The following is a 15,898-nucleotide window of genomic DNA, read 5'->3' on the forward strand; positions in this document are numbered from 1 at the left end:
AATATATAAATTCACTAATGTTGATCCTGGATCATCAATATATTAATTCACTAATGTTGATCCTAGATCATCAATAAATAAATTCACTAATGTTGATCCTGGACCATCAATATATAAATTCACTAATGTTGATCCTGGACCATCAATATATAAATTCACTAATGTTGATCCTAGATCATCAATATATAAATTCACTAATGTTGATCCTGGATCATCAATATATAAATTCACTAATGTTGATCCTGGATCATCAATTTAAAAATTCACTAATGTTGATCCTGGATCATCACTAAATAAATTCAATAATGTTGATCCTGGACCATTACTAAATAAATTCAATAATGTTGATCCTGGACCATCAATATATAAATTCACTAATGTTGATCCTGGATCATCAATATATAAATTCACAAATGTTGATCCTGGATCATCAATATATAAATTCACTAATGTTGATCCTGGATCATCAATAAATAAATTCACAAATGTTGATCCTGGACTATCAATATAAAAATTCACTAATGTTGATCCTGGATCATCAATATATCAATTCACTAATGTTGATCCTGGATCATCAATTTAAAAATTCACTAATGTTGATCCTGGATCATCAATATATCAATTCACTAATGTTGATCCTGGATCATCAATATAAAGAATTCACTAATGTTGATCCTGGATCATCAATATATCAATTCACTAATGTTGATCCTGGATCATCAATATCTAAATTCAATAATGTTGATCCTGGACCATCAATATAAAAATTCACTAAGGTTGATCCTGGACCATCAATATATAAATTCACTAATGTTGATCCTGGATCATCAATATAAAAATTCACTAATGTTGATCATGGATCATCAATATATTAATTCACTAATGTTGATCCTGGATCATCAATATATCAATTCACTAATGTTGATCCTGGATCATCAATATATCAATTCACTAATGTTGATCCTGGATCATCAATATATCAATTCACTAATGTTGATCCTGGACCATCAATATATAAATTTACTAATGTTGATCCTGGACCATCAATATAAAAATTCACTAATGTTGATCCTGGATCATCAATATATCAATTCACTAATGTTGATCCTGGACCATCAGTATAAAAATTCACTAATGTTGATCCTGGACCATCAATATAAAAATTCACTAATGTTGATCCTGGATCATCAATATATAAATTTACTAATGTTGATCCTGGATCATCAATATATCAATTCACTAATGTTGATCCTGGATCATCAATTTAAAAATTCACTAATGTTGATCCTGGATCATCACTAAATAAATTCAATAATGTTGATCCTGGACCATCACTAAATAAATTCACTAATGTTGATCCTGGACCATCAATATATAAATTCACTAATGTTGATCCTGGACCATCAATATATAAATTCACTAATGTTGATCCTGGACCATGAATATATAAATTCACTAATGTTGATCCTGGACCATCAATATATAAATTTACTAATGTTGATCCTGGACCATCAATTTAAAAATTCACTAATGTTGATCCTGGACCATCAATATATAAATTCACTAATGTTGATCCTGGACCATCAATATAAAAATTCACTAATGTTGATCCTGGACCATCAATAAATAAATTCACTAATGTTGATCCTGGACCATCAATATATAAATTCACTAATGTTGATCCTGGACCATCAATATAAAAATTCACTAATGTTGATCCTGGACCATCAATATATAAATTTACCAATGTTGATCCTGGACCATCAATTTAAAAATTCACTAATGTTGATCCTGGACCATCAATAAATAAATTCACTAATGTTGATCCTGGACCATCAATATATAAATTCACTAATGTTGATCCTGGACCATCAATATATAAATTCACTAATGTTGATCCTGGACCATCAATATATAAACTCACTAATGTTGATCCTGGACCATAAATATATAAATTCACTAATGTTGATCCTGGACCATCAATATATAAATTCACTAATGTTGATCCTGGATCATCAATTTAAAAATTCACTAATGTTGATCCTGGATCATCAATATATCAATTCACTAATGTTGATCCTGGACCATAAATATATAAATTCACTAATGTTGATCCTGGACCATCAATATATAAATTCACTAATGTTGATCCTGGATCATCAATTTAAAAATTCACTAATGTTGATCCTGGATCATCAATATATCAATTCACTAATGTTGATCCTGGATCATCAATATTTTAATTCACTAATGTTGATCCTGGACCATCAATATTTCAATTCACTAATGTTGATCCTGGACCATCAATATATAAATTCACTAATGTTGATCCTGGATCATCAATAAATAAATTCACAAATGTTGATCCTGGATCATCAATATAAAGAATTCACTAATGTTGATCCTGGATCATCAATATATCAATTCACTAATGTTGATCCTGGACCATCAATATATAAATTCACTAATGTTGATCCTGGATCATCAATATCTAAATTCAATAATGTTGATCCTGGACCATCAATATAAAAATTCACTAAGGTTGATCCTGGACCATCAATATATAAATTCACTAATGTTGATCCTGGATCATCAATATAAAAATTCACTAATGTTGATCATGGATCATCAATATATTAATTCACTAATGTTGATCCTGGATCATCAATATATCAATTCACTAATGTTGATCCTGGATCATCAATATATCAATTCACTAATGTTGATCCTGGATCATCAATATATCAATTCACTAATGTTGTTCCTGGACCATCAATATATAAATTTACTAATGTTGATCCTGGACCATCAATATAAAAATTCACTAATGTTGATCCTGGATCATCAATATATCAATTCACTAATGTTGATCCTGGATCATCAATATATCAATTCACTAATGTTGATCCTGGATCATCAATAAATCAATTCACTAATGTTGATCCTGGATCATCAATATATCAATTCACTAATGTTGATCGTGGACCATCAATATATAAATTCACTAATGTTGATCCTGGATCATCAATCTATAAATTCACTAATGTTGATCCTGGACCATCACTAAATAAATTCACTAATGTTGATCCTGGACCATAAATATATAAATTCACTAATGTTGATCCTGGACCATCAATATATAAATTCACTAATGTTGATCCTGGATCATCAATTTAAAAATTCACTAATGTTGATCCTGGATCATCAATATATCAATTCACTAATGTTGATCCTGGATCATCAATATTTTAATTCACTAATGTTGATCCTGGACCATCAATATTTCAATTCACTAATGTTGATCCTGGACCATCAATATATAAATTCACTAATGTTGATCCTGGATCATCAATAAATAAATTCACAAATGTTGATCCTGGATCATCAATATAAAGAATTCACTAATGTTGATCCTGGATCATCAATATATCAATTCACTAATGTTGATCCTGGACCATCAATATATAAATTCACTAATGTTGATCCTGGATCATCAATATCTAAATTCAATAATGTTGATCCTGGACCATCAATATAAAAATTCACTAAGGTTGATCCTGGACCATCAATATATAAATTCACTAATGTTGATCCTGGATCATCAATATAAAAATTCACTAATGTTGATCATGGATCATCAATATATTAATTCACTAATGTTGATCCTGGATCATCAATTTAAAAATTCACTAATGTTGATCCTGGACCATCAATATAAAAATTCACTAAGGTTGATCCTGGACCATCAATATATAAATTCACTAATGTTGATCCTGGATCATCAATATAAAAATTCACTAATGTTGATCATGGATCATCAATATATCAATTCACTAATGTTGATCCTGGATCATCAATATATCAATTCACTAATGTTGATCCTGGATCATCAATATATCAATTCACTAATGTTGTTCCTGGACCATCAATATATAAATTTACTAATGTTGATCCTGGACCATCAATATAAAAATTCACTAATGTTGATCCTGGATCATCAATATATCAATTCACTAATGTTGATCCTGGATCATCAATATATCAATTCACTAATGTTGATCCTGGATCATCAATAAATCAATTCACTAATGTTGATCCTGGATCATCAATATATCAATTCACTAATGTTGATCGTGGACCATCAATATATAAATTCACTAATGTTGATCCTGGATCATCAATCTATAAATTCACTAATGTTGATCCTGGACCATCACTAAATAAATTCACTAATGTTGATCCTGGACCATCAATATAAAAATTCACTAATGTTGATCCTGGATCATCAATATATAAATTTACTAATGTTGATCCTGGATCATCAATAAATCAATTCACTAATGTTGATCCTGGATCATCAATATATCAATTCACTAATGTTGATCCTGGACCATCAATATATAAATTCACTAATGTTGATCCTGGATCATCAATCTATAAATTCACTAATGTTGATCCTGGACCATCAATATATAAATTCACTAATGTTGATCCTGGATCATCAATATATAAATTCACTAATGTTGATCCTGGATCATCAATTTTAAAATTCACTAATGTTGATCCTGGATCATCAATATATAAATTCACTAATGTTGATCCTGGATCATCAATTTAAAAATTCACTAATGTTGATCCTGGACCATCAATATATAAATTCACGAATGTTGATCCTGGACCATCAATATATATAAGATCACTAATGTTGATCCTGGACCATCAATATATCAATTCACTAATGTTGATCCTGGATCATCAATTTAAAAATTCACTAATGTTGATCCTGGATCATCACTAAATAAATTCAATAATGTTGATCCTGGACCATCACTAAATAAATTCAATAATGTTGATCCTGGACCATCACTAAATAAATTCAATAATGTTGATCCTGGATCATCACTAAATAAATTCAATAATGTTGATCCTGGACCATCACTAAATAAATTCAATAATGTTGATCCTGGACCATCACTAAATAAATTCACTAATGTTGATCTTGGACCATCACTAAATAAATTCACTAATGTTGATCCTGGACCATCAATATAAAAATTCACAAATGTTGATCCTGGATCATCAATATATAAATTCACTAATGTTGATCCTGGATCTTCAATATATAAATTCACTAATGTTGATCCTGGATCATCAATAAATAAATTCACAAATGTTGATCCTGGACTATCAATATAAAAATTCACTAATGTTGATCCTGGATCATCAATATAAAGAATTCACTAATGTTGATCCTGGATCATCAATATATCAATTCACTAATGTTGATCCTGGACCATCAATATATAAATTCACTAATGTTGATCCTGGATCATCAATATCTAAATTCAATAATGTTGATCCTGGACCATCAATATAAAAATTCACTAAGGTTGATCCTGGACCATCAATATATAAATTCACTAATGTTGATCCTGGATCATCAATATCTAAATTCAATAATGTTGATCCTGGACCATCAATATAAAAATTCACTAAGGTTGATCCTGGACCATCAATATATAAATTCACTAATGTTGATCCTGGATCATCAATATAAAATTCACTAATGTTGATCATGGATCATCAATATATTAATTCACTAATGTTGATCCTGGATCATCAATATATCAATTCACTAATGTTGATCCTGGATCATCAATATATCAATTCACTAATGTTGATCCTGGACCATCAATATATCAATTCACTAATGTTGATCCTGGACCATCAATATGAAAATACACTAATGTTGATCCTGGATCATCAATATATAAATTTACTAATGTTGATCCTGGATCATCAATATATATATTCACTAATGTTGATCCTGGATCATCAATATATAAATTCACTAATGTTGATCCTGGATCATCAATTTAAAAATTCACTAATGTTGATCCTGGATCATCAATATATAAGTTCACTAATGTTGATCCTGGACCATCACTAAATAAATTCACTAATGTTGATCCTGGACCATCAATATATAAATTCACTAATGTTGATCCTGGATCATCAATATATAAATTCACTAATGTTGATCCTGGATCATCGATATATAAATTCACTAATGTTGATCCTGGATCATCAATAAATAAATTCACAAATGTTGATCCTGGACTATCAATATATAAATTCACTAATGTTAATCCTGGATCATCAATATTTTGATTCACTAATGTTGATCCTGGACCATCAATTTAAAAATTCACTAATGTTGATCCTGGATCATCAATATAAAAAATTCACTAATGTTGATCCTGGATCATCAATATATCAATTCACTAATGTTGATCCTGGATCATCAATATATCAATTCACTAATGTTGATCCTGGACCATCAATATATAAATTCACTAATGTTGATCCTGGATCATCACTAAATAAATTCACTAATGTTGATCCTGGATCATCAATATATAAATTCACTAATGTTGATCCTGGACCATCAATATATATAAGATCACTAATGTTGATCCTGGACCATCAATATATAAATTCACTAATGTTGATCCTGGATCATCAATATCTAAATTCACTAATGTTGATCCTGGATCATCAATATATAAATTCACTAATGTTGATCCTGGATCATCAATATATAAATTCACTAATGTTGATCCTGGATCATCAATATATAAATTCACTAATGTTGATCCTGGACCATCAATATATAAATTCACTAATGTTAATCCTGGATCATCAATATATAAATTCACTAATGTTGATCCTGGATCATCAATAAATAAATTCACTAATGTTGATCCTGGACTATCAATATAAAAATTCACTAATGTTGATCCTGGATCATCAATATAAAGAATTCACTAATGTTGATCCTGGATCATCAATATATCAATTCACTAATGTTGATCCTGGACCATCAATATATAAATTCACTAATGTTGATCCTGGATCATCAATATCTAAATTCACTAATGTTGATCCTGGATCATCAATAAATAAATTCACAAATGTTGATCCTGGACTATCAATATAAAAATTCACTAATGTTGATCCTGGATCATCAATATATAAATTCACTAATGTTGATCCTGGACCATCAATATATAAATTCACTAATGTTGATCCTGGATCATCAATATATAAATTCACTAATGTTGATCCTGGATCATCAATATATAAATTCACTAATGTTGATCCTGGATCATCAATAAATAAATTCACAAATGTTGATCCTGGACTATCAATATAAAAATTCACTAATGTTGATCCTGGATCATCAATATATCAATTCACTAATGTTGATCCTGGATCATCAATATATAAATTCACTAATGTTGATCCTGGATCATCAATATATAAATTCACTAATGTTGATCCTGGACTATCAATATAAAAATTCACTAATGTTGATCCTGGATCATCAATATAAAGAATTCACTAATGTTGATCCTGGATCATCAATATATAAATTCACTAATGTTGATCCTGGATCATCAATATCTAAATTCAATAATGTTGATCCTGGACCATCAATATAAAAATTCACTAAGGTTGATCCTGGACCATCAATATATAAATTCACTAATGTTGATCCTGGATCATCAATATAAAAATTCACTAATGTTGATCATGGATCATCAATATATTAATTCACTAATGTTGATCCTGGATCATCAATATATCAATTCACTAATGTTGATCCTGGATCATCAATATATAAATTCACTAATGTTGATCCTGGACCATCAATATAAAAATTCACTAATGTTGATCCTGGATCATCAATATATCAATTCACTAATGTTGATCCTGGACCATCAGTATAAAAATTCACTAATGTTGATCCTGGACCATCAATATAAAAATTCACTAATGTTGATCCTGGATCATCAATATATAAATTCACTAATGTTGATCCTGGATCATCAATATATCAATTCACTAATGTTGATCCTGGATCATCAATTTAAAAATTCACTAATGTTGATCCTAGACCATCAATATATATATTCACTAATGTTGATCCTGGATCATCAATATATAAATTCACTAATGTTGATCCTGGATCATCAATTTAAAAATTCACTAATGTTGATCCTGGATCATCACTAAATAAATTCAATAATGTTGATCCTGGATCATCACTAAATAAATTCAATAATGTTGATCCTGGACCATCAATATATAAATTCACTAATGTTGATCCTGGACCATCAATATATAAATTTACTAATGTTGATCCTGGACCATCAATTTTAAAATTCACTAATGTTGATCCTGGACCATCAATATATAAATTCACTAATGTTGATCCTGGATCATCAATATATAAATTCACTAATGTTGATCCTGGACCATCAATATATATATTCACTAATGTTGATCCTGGATCATCAATATATAAAATCACGAATGTTGATCCTGGACCATCAATATATAAATTCACTAATGTTGATCCTGGATCATCAATATATAAATTCACTATTGTTGATCCTGGATCATCAATATATAAATTCACTAATGTTGATCCTGGATCATCAATTTAAAAATTCACTAATGTTGATCCTGGATCATCACTAAATAAATTCAATAATGTTGATCCTGGACCATCACTAAATAAATTCACTAATGTTGATCCTGGACCATCAATATATAAATTCACTAATGTTGATCCTGGATCATCAATATATAAATTCACTAATGTTGATCCTGGATCATCAATAAATAAATTCACAAATGTTGATCCTGGACTATCAATATAAAAATTCACTAATGTTGATCCTGGATCATCAATATATCAATTCACTAATGTTGATCCTGGATCATCAATATATCAATTCACTAATGTTGATCCTGAATCATCAATATATCAATTCACTAATGTTGATCCTGGATCATCAATAAATAAATTCACAAATGTTGATCCTGGACTATCAATTTAAAAATTCACTAATGTTGATCCTGGACCATCATTATAAAAATTCACTAATGTTGATCCTGGATCATCACTAAATAAATTCAATAATGTTGATCCTTGACCATCACTAAATAAATTCACTAATGTTGATCCTGGATCATCAATATATAAATTCACTAATGTTGATCCTGGATCATCAATATATAAATTCACTAATGTTGATCCTGGATCATCAATAAATAAATTCACAAATGTTGATCCTGGACTATCAATATAAAAATTCACTAATGTTGATCCTGGATCATCAATATAAAGAATTCACTAATGTTGATCCTGGATCATCAATATATCAATTCACTAATGTTGATCCTGGACCATTAATATATAAATTCACTAATGTTGATCCTGGATCATTAATATCTAAATTCAATAATGTTGATCCTGGACCATCAATATATCAATTCACTAAGGTTGATCCTCGACCATCAATATATAAATTCACTAATGTTGATCCTGGATCATCAATATATCAATTCACTAATGTTGATCCTGGATCATCAATATATCAATTCACTAATGTTGATCCTGGATCATCAATATATCAATTCACTAATGTTGATCCTGGACCATCAATATATAAATTCACTAATGTTGATCCTGGATCATCAATATATAAATTCACTAATGTTGATCCTGGACCATCAATATAAAAATTCACTAATGTTGATCCTGGATCATCAATATATCAATTCACTAATGTTGATCCTGGACCATCAGTATAAAAATTCACTAATGTTGATCCTGGACCATCAATATAAAAATTCACTAATGTTGATCCTGGATCATCAATATATCAATTCACTAATGTTGATCCTGGATCATCAATTTAAAAATTCACTAATGTTGATCCTGGACCATCAATATATAAATTCACTAATGTTGATCCTGGATCATCAATTTAAAAATTCACTAATGTTGATCCTGGATCATCACTAAATAAATTCAATAATGTTGATCCTGGATCATCACTAAATAAATTCAATAATGTTGATCCTGGACCATCACTAAATAAATTCACTAATGTTGATCCTGGACCATCAATATATAAATTCACTAATGTTGATCCTGGACCATCAATATATAAATTCACTAATGTTGATCCTGGACCATCAATATATAAATTTACTAATGTTGATCCTGGACCATCAATATATAAATTCACTAATGTTGATCCTGGACCATCAATAAATAAATTCACTAATGTTGATCCTGGACCATCAATATATAAATTCACTAATGTTGATCCTAGACCATCAATATATAAATTCACTAATGTTGATCCTGGACCATCAATATATAAATTCACTAATGTTGATCCTGGATCATCAATATATTTATTCACTAATGTTGATCCTGGATCATCAATATATCAATTCACTAATGTTGATCCTGGACCATCAATATATAAATTTACTAATGTTGATCCTGGACCATCAATAAATAAATTCACTAATGTTGATCCTGGACCATCAATATATAAATTCACTAATGTTGATCCTGGACTATCAATATAAAAATTCACTAATGTTGATCCTGGATCATCAATATAAAGAATTCACTAATGTTGATCCTGGATCATCAATATATCAATTCACTAATGTTGATCCTGGACCATCAATATAAAAATTCACTAAGGTTGATCCTGGATCATCAATATATAAATTCACTAATGTTGATCCTGGATCATCAATATAAAAATTCACTAATGTTGATCATGGATCATCAATATATTAATTCACTAATGTTGATCCTGGATCATCAATATATCAATTCACTAATGTTGATCCTGGATCATCAATATATCAATTCACTAATGTTGATCCTGGATCATCAATATATCAATTCACTAATGTTGATCCTGGACCATCAATATATAAATTCACTAATGTTGATCCTGGACCATCAATATAAAAATTCACTAATGTTGATCCTGGATCATAGATATATCAATTCACTAATGTTGATCCTGGACCATCAATATGAAAATTCACTAATGTTGATCCTGGATCATCAATATATAAATTTACTAATGTTGATCCTGGACCATCAATATCTAAATTCAATAATGTTGATCCTGGACCATCAATATAAAAATTCACTAAGGTTGATCATGGATCATCAATATATTAATTCACTAATGTTGATCCTGGATCATCAATATATCAATTCACTAATGTTGATCCTGGATCATCAATATAAAAATTCACTAATGTTGATCATGGATCATCAATATATTAATTCACTAATGTTGATCCTGGATCATCAATATATCAATTCACTAATGTTGATCCTGGATCATCAATATATCAATTCACTAATGTTGATCCTGGATCATCAATATAAAAATTCACTAATGTTGATCATGGATCATCAATATATTAATTCACTAATGTTGATCCTGGATCATCAATATATCAATTCACTAATGTTGATCCTGGATCATCAATATATCAATTCACTAATGTTGATCCTGGATCATCAATATAAAAATTCACTAATGTTGATCATGGATCATCAATATATAAATTCACTAATGTTGATCCTGGATCATCAATATAAAAATTCACTAATGTTGATCATGGATCATCAATATATAAATTCACTAATGTTGATCCTGGATCATCAATATAAAAATTCACTAATGTTGATCATGGATCATCAATATATAAATTCACTAATGTTGATCCTGGATCATCAATATAAAAATTCACTAATGTTGATCATGGATCATCAATATATAAATTCACTAATGTTGATCCTGGATCATCAATATATCAATTCACTAATGTTGATCCTGGATCATCAATATAAAAATTCACTAATGTTGATCATGGATCATCAATATATAAATTCACTAATGTTGATCCTGGATCATCAATATAAAAATTCACTAATGTTGATCATGGATCATCAATATATTAATTCACTAATGTTGATCCTGGATCATCAATATATCAATTCACTAATGTTGATCCTGGATCATCAATATATCAATTCACTAATGTTGATCCTGGACCATCAATATATAAATTCACTAATGTTGATCCTGGATCATCAATAAATAAATTCACTAATGTTGATCCTGGACCATCAATATATAAATTCACTAATGTTGATCCTGGACCATCAATATGAAAATTCACTAATGTTGATCCTGGATCATCAATATATAAATTTACTAATGTTGATCCTGGATCATCAATATATATATTCACTAATGTTGATCCTGGACCATCAATATATATATTCTCTAATGTTGATCCTGGATCATCAATATATAAATTCACTAATGTTGATCCTGGACCATCACTAAATAAATTCACTAATGTTGATCCTGGACCATCAATATATAAATTCACTAATGTTGATCCTGGATCATCAATATATAAATTCACTAATGTTGATCCTGGATCATCAATATATAAATTCACTAATGTTGATCCTGGATCATCAATAAATAAATTCACAAATGTTGATCCTGGACTATCAATATAAAAATTCACTAATGTTGATCCTGGATCATCAATATATCAATTCACTAATGTTGATCCTGGATCATCAATATATAAATTCACTAATGTTAATCCTGGATCATCAATATTTTGATTCACTAATGTTGATCCTGGATCATCAATATATAAATTCACTAATGTTGATCCTGGACCATCACTAAATAAATTCACTAATGTTGATCCTGGACCATCAATATATAAATTCACTAATGTTGATCCTGGATCATCAATATATAAATTCACTAATGTTGATCCTGGATCATCAATATATAAATTCACTAATGTTGATCCTGGATCATCAATAAATAAATTCACAAATGTTGATCCTGGACTATCAATATAAAAATTCACTAATGTTGATCCTGGATCATCAATATATCAATTCACTAATGTTGATCCTGGATCATCAATATATCAATTCACTAATGTTGATCCTGGACCATCAATATATAAATTCACTAATGTTGATCCTGGATCATCACTAAATAAATTCACTAATGTTGATCCTGGATCATCAATATATCATTTCACTAATGTTGATCCTGGACCATCAATATAAAAATTCACTAATGTTGATCCTGGACCATCAATATATAAATTCACTAATGTTAATCCTGGATCATCAATATATAAATTCACTAATGTTGATCCTGGATCATCAATATATAAATTCACTAATGTTGATCCTGGATCATCAATATATAAATTCACTAATGTTGATCCTGGATCATCAATTTAAAAATTCACTAATGTTGATCCTGGACCATCAACATATAAATTCACTAATGTTGATCCTGGACCATCAATATATATAAGATCACTAATGTTGATCCTGGACCATCAATATATCAATTCACTAATGTTGATCCTGGATCATCAATTTAAAAATTCACTAATGTTGATCCTGGACCATCAATATATCAATTCACTAATGTTGATCCTGGATCATCAATTTAAAAATTCACTAATGTTGATCCTGGACCATCAATATATATATTCACTAATGTTGATCCTGGATCATCAATTTAAAAATTCACTAATGTTGATCCTGGATCATCACTAAATAAATTCAATAATGTTGATCCTGGATCATCACTAAATAAATTCAATAATGTTGATCCTGGATCATCACTAAATAAATTCAATAATGTTGATCCTGGACCATCACTAAATAAATTCACTAAAGTTGATCCTGGATCATCAATATATAAATTCACTAATGTTGATCCTGGATCATCAATATATAAATTCACTAATGTTGATCCTGGATCATCAATAAATAAATTCACAAATGTTGATCCTGGACTATCAATATAAAAATTCACTAATGTTGATCCTGGATCATCAATATAAAGAATTCACTAATGTTGATCCTGGATCATCAATATATCAATTCACTAATGTTGATCCTGGATCATCAATATCTAAATTCACTAATGTTGATCCTGGATCATCAATAAATAAATTCACAAATGTTGATCCTGGACTATCAATATAAAAATTCACTAATGTTGATCCTGGATCATCAATATAAAGAATTCACTAATGTTGATCCTGGATCATCAATATATAAATTCACTAATGTTGATCCTGGGTCATCAATAAATAAATTCACTAATGTTGATCCTGGACCATCAATATATAAATTCACTAATGTTGATCCTGGATCATCAATATATTAATTCACTAATGTTGATCCTGGATCATCAATATTTCACTTCACTAATGTTGATCCTGGATCATCAATATATAAATTCACTAATGTTGATCCTGGATCATCAATATATAAATTCACTAATGTTGATCCTGGATCATCAATATATAAATTTACTAATGTTGATCCTGGATCATCAATATATAAATTCACTAATGTTGATCCTGGATCATCAATATATCAATTCACTAATGTTGATCCTGGATCATCAATATATCAATTCACTAATGTTGATCCTGGATCATCAATTTAAAAATTCACTAATGTTGATCCTGGACCATCAATATATATATTCACTAATGTTGATCCTGGATCATCAATTTAAAAATTCACTAATGTTGATCCTGGATCATCACTAAATAAATTCAATAATGTTGATCCTGGATCATCACTAAATAAATTCAATAATGTTGATCCTGGATCATCACTAAATAAATTCAATAATGTTGATCCTGGACCATCACTAAATAAATTCACTAATGTTGATCCTGGATCATCAATATATAAATTCACTAATGTTGATCCTGGATCATCAATATATAAATTCACTAATGTTGATCCTGGATCATCAATAAATAAATTCACAAATGTTGATCCTGGACTATCAATATAAAAATTCACTAATGTTGATCCTGGATCATCAATATAAAGAATTCACTAATGTTGATCCTGGATCATCAATATATCAATTCACTAATGTTGATCCTGGATCATCAATATCTAAATTCACTAATGTTGATCCTGGATCATCAATAAATAAATTCACAAATGTTGATCCTGGACTATCAATATAAAAATTCACTAATGTTGATCCTGGATCATCAATATAAAGAATTCACTAATGTTGATCCTGGATCATCAATATATAAATTCACTAATGTTGATCCTGGACCATCAATATATAAATTCACTAATGTTGATCCTGGATCATCAATATATTAATTCACTAATGTTGATCCTGGATCATCAATATTTCACTTCACTAATGTTGATCCTGGATCATCAATATATAAATTCACTAATGTTGATCCTGGATCATCAATATATCAATTCACTAATGTTGATCCTGGATCATCAATATATAAATTTACTAATGTTGATCCTGGATCATCAATATATAAATTCACTAATGTTGATCCTGGATCATCAATATTTCAATTCACTAATGTTGATCCTGGATCATCAATATATAAATTCACTAATGTTGATCCTGGATCATCAATATATAAATTCACTAATGTTGATCCTGGATCATCAATTTTAAAATTCAGTAATGTTGATCCTGGATCATCAATATATAAATTCACTAATGTTGATCCTGGATCATCAATTTAAAAATTCACTAATGTTGATCCTGGATCATCAATATATAAATTCACTAATGTTGATCCTGGATCATCAATTTTAAAATTCACTAATGTTGATCCTGGATCATCAATATATAAATTCACTAATGTTGATCCTGGACCATCAATATATATATTCACTAATGTTGATCCTGGACCATCAATATATATATTCACTAATGTTGATCCTGGATCATCAATATATAAATTCACTAATGTTGATCCTGGACCATCAATATATAAATTCACTAATGTTGATCCTGGATCATCAATATATAAATTCACTAATGTTGATCCTGGATCATCAATTTAAAAATTCACTAATGTTGATCCTGGATCATCACTAAATAAATTCAATAATGTTGATCCTGTACCATCACTA

This window comes from Danio rerio, chromosome 13, assembly GCF_049306965.1.
Source record: "Danio rerio strain Tuebingen ecotype United States chromosome 13, GRCz12tu, whole genome shotgun sequence".
Lineage (NCBI taxonomy): Eukaryota > Metazoa > Chordata > Actinopteri > Cypriniformes > Danionidae > Danio > Danio rerio.